Genomic DNA, 3951 nt, shown 5'->3' with positions numbered 1-3951 from the left:
AATCTGGCATGTGCCTCGTGTGCCTTTTGGCAAATATTTTGTGCTTCGGCTCTGCTCAAACACCGTAGCCACATCTGGCTGAACGATCTTCTGTAGAGAACATTTCCCATCATGGCATAAGACATAGCCCTTCTTGTGACGTGGTGCACCTCAGACTTGTCTTCTGGCAGCTTTCCAGTATGTAAATATTCTATTAATGGCTTGCGCCAATCTTCGTTGATGTCTGCAACTATATTTATTGTTTCTTTTTTTCCAAGCTTGTGTAGAGTTTCAAAATTGATCCGAGACAAGACCCGTCTTCCCTGCACTGTGACTTCAATAGAATACTCTGGGGGACACGCCATTTCCTTAGAGAGTTTTGCTAAAGCGTCGGCATGAGCATTGTTTCCCCTAGAAATCCGGTAGAAGGTCACATCGGGAATCTGCTCCAAGAGCTTTACCGTGTACTGATGGTATTCTGCTAATCTTTGTTTCAAAATTCTGTATTGTTCGGTGATTTGTTGGATGATCGAGTTGGGAGTCGACATAGATGACAATGTTTGTTATATTCATTGAGATTGCCATTCCCAATCCGATGATTAAAGCTTCATATTCTGCTTCATTATTAGTGAATTGTTGGTGAACGACTCTGTCAGGTGGTATGAGAACCTCAACATACCCTTATCTAGTGTGATAAATATCAAACCAATTCCTGCTTTGCCTGGTATAGTTGTGCCAGAACCTTTGTCTTTTCTGGCTGATGAAGCACCATCGAAGTACATTTCCCAGCGTTGCACACTGGATAATTCTATTTGTAGTATTTGCTCGTATTGTAACTTGTCGTTGAGAGAGGACCCAGTTGGCAGAGGGTATGCAGTGAGAAAGTCTGCTAGTATCTGTCCCTTGATAGCACAGAGGGGAACAAAAGCACAGAGGGGAACAAAAGACAGAGGGGAACAAAAGTTATATCAAATTGTAATGAAATCATCGACCATCTTGTTAGACTTCCGGAGAGTGTTGGTCGGGTCATCAAATATTGCAATGGATTAACTTTCGAAATTCGGGTAATCTTATGAGAAAGCATGTAATGTCTAAGCTTTTGTCTAAGCTTTTGGTTTTGGGCGACGAAAATTAACGCCAGACAATGCTTCTCAATAGGTGGATACCTTATCTCCGTCGAAATTAGGTGACATTAGGTGTAGTAGAGTGCATTTTTTTTACCCTCATCATTTACTTGGGCTAACAGGGCTCCGAGAGAGTCATCTAAAGCTGTGGTATAAAGTATCAACGGTTTCCCTGGGATAGGGGCCGCCAAATCAGAAGGTGTCATTAAATATTGTTTAACGTCCTCAAACCCCGCTCGCATTTCTCTTCCCAAATAAATTTGGCGTCCTTTTTAATTAATGCCAAGAAAGGCTGACACCTACCAGAGAGATTAGAAATAAAACGTCTCAGATATGCCAACTTCCCCAAGAAGGAACGTAGTTATTTCAATGTTTTAGGTAGAGGCATTTCCAAGATAGCTTTAATCTTATCTGGGTCGATCTCGATTCCCCGATTACGGACAATAAATCCTAGAAATTTCTCATAAGTAACGCCGAAGGCACACTTTAAGGGATTCATTTTAAGGTCATATCCTCGTAACTATTCAAACACGATCCTCAAATCGAACAAATGGTCTATTTTCTGTTTACTTTTGATGACCAAATCATCCATGTAGCATTCTACTTAATTGTCAATGAGGTCATTAAAAATCTTCGTCATTGTACGCTGATATGTTGCCCCGGCATTCTTTAAGCCGAATGACATCACTGTGTAGTAGAAAATTTCAATTGGTGTTCTGAAGGCTGTAAGTGCTACATCCTTAGGAGCCATCTTGATTTGATTGTATCCTGATGATCCGTCCATGAAGGAGAAAATTTCATGTGTTGAAGCGATATCCACCATCATTTCCGGTATAGGTAGTGGAGATTCATCTTTTGGACATGCCTTGTTCAAATCTCTAAAATCAACACAAAAGCGGATCTGTCCATTTTTCTTCTTAACAGGTATGATGTTGGCTAACCACATGGGGTATTGTTCCATTTTTATAAAGTTGGCATCTATTAATTTCTTCACCTCGGCGATGACTTATTGTTCTATTTCAAGGCGCATTCTTCTGGGAGCTTGTTTTACTAGGGTTATATTCTTGTCCACCCCAAGTTAATGGACTGCAACTTCCGCGGACAATCTTGGCATTTCATCATAGCTCCATGCGAATAAATCTTTAAATTCTGTTAATAGTTTGATCAATTTTGCAGATTCTTTGTCTAGAGAACTTATAAATGCAGGCTGGGGTTGTTCTTCAGTCCCGAGGTTAATCTCTTTCAATTCATCAAAGGTAGATTTAATTTCTTCCTCTAATTCCAGGGGAGCATCTTCTATTGGTTGATCAGCAGAGTCATCCTTTATATCGATATATCGAGGCAATCCCGAGGCAATCCTCTTTTGACTCACCAGTAATAACCATGCAAAATTCAGAATCATTGACTGGTTCGACTATACCAAATCCGAGACCTTCATTTGAATTTGGAGTTCGACTTTTACCATTCCATAATTTTTCAAAAAGTTGAAATTTATCTTTTGGCATTTGTTTTGGTAAGTATCTCTGTTGAATTAACTTTTGAACACAATGCAAGAAGTAACCAAAAGACAATTCCATTAATTCATTAGAATCATCATCCAAATTTACATGTTTTTCAAGCTCAGTAGAGGTAGAAGCACGGTAAAATTTGATCGGCTTGGAACCAACTCTACAGACTTCCTTGACCTCTAAACTCTCGACCTTTTGAGGGAGAATCGGAGTAAGGGTCATAGCGTTCACATAGTGGCTTATCCAATCATACATTGTTTCGTATTCATTCTTTTCTATATCTTCTAAGGATATCTCGTACTGAGGTCTTTTCTGTCTTGTCATCATCATTTTGTCTTCAGAACTATCTTCATCACCAAAGTTGATAGTTGGCCTAGTCCGATCAATAATTAAAATGATCCTTCCTTGTCCATGTCCCTAGCCTCGACCTCGGGTGCGTGAACTAAAAGGCCTTTCACCATCTCTTTGTAAAGGAGTGGTGGAAGATTGCTGAAGCGAAGTTGAATGGCCTCCTTTTTGTGATTCTTCTGAATCTTTATCTTTATTCATGAGAAGTTTACGGGAGAAGACAGTCTTCTTTGGAGGCGCGTAGTAGGCATCATCTTCATGGATACCAACTTCATGCACTGAAAATGGTAGCCGAAATCAAAGGATGTGCTGGCCAACTGAGCTAAGCAAGTCTTCATCTAAGCGTAGTTAATAAAAGTGTGGAAATATAGTCTTCAGACTCTTTAAATTGGGGCTGAAATAGTCCACCATAAAGTACTATTAAAACTTAGTTTTAAAATAATCGAAGAATATTTTAACGCTTCTATAAACTCTAAGACTAAAAATGCCTATATATATATATATATATACATAATCCCAGAGTTGAAACTACTAAGATGAGCTAGCACGTTGTAGTCTACTTAACTTTGACTTAATAAATTTTAGAATGTTTAAGAGAATGGGAACCAGTATGCAAGTGCTGACCCCGAGATGGGAATTGAAATTTAGATATCAATTCAAAAAGAGAGAGAGATTTAGAATGTAAGGACTAACCTCAAATGTATTAACTTCAGTGATTTCTTCTTCTTCAGATATCATTGTAAAATCTTTCGGTGTCTTTTCCTCTCTATCGAAAAGATTTAAGTTGATGGCAAGTGGTGTACCATGATGCTTGAGTTATCGGTGTTCGTTATCGGTGTTGTCGTAAGCGGTATTACTGATGTCTTCTTTGGACTTGACAATGAGTTACGGACTCGAGTATGATTTGAGGATCCTTTTGGGGATTGAGATTGAAGCTAGATCAGTCATAAATAGTTATGTTATAATAAAAAATAGTTAAAAGGTAGCCGAAA

The sequence above is a fragment of the Phalaenopsis equestris genome, unplaced genomic scaffold (genome assembly GCF_001263595.1).
Source record: "Phalaenopsis equestris unplaced genomic scaffold, ASM126359v1 Scaffold201541, whole genome shotgun sequence".
Lineage (NCBI taxonomy): Eukaryota > Viridiplantae > Streptophyta > Magnoliopsida > Asparagales > Orchidaceae > Phalaenopsis > Phalaenopsis equestris.
Note: the sequence above shows the minus strand (reverse complement) of the source record.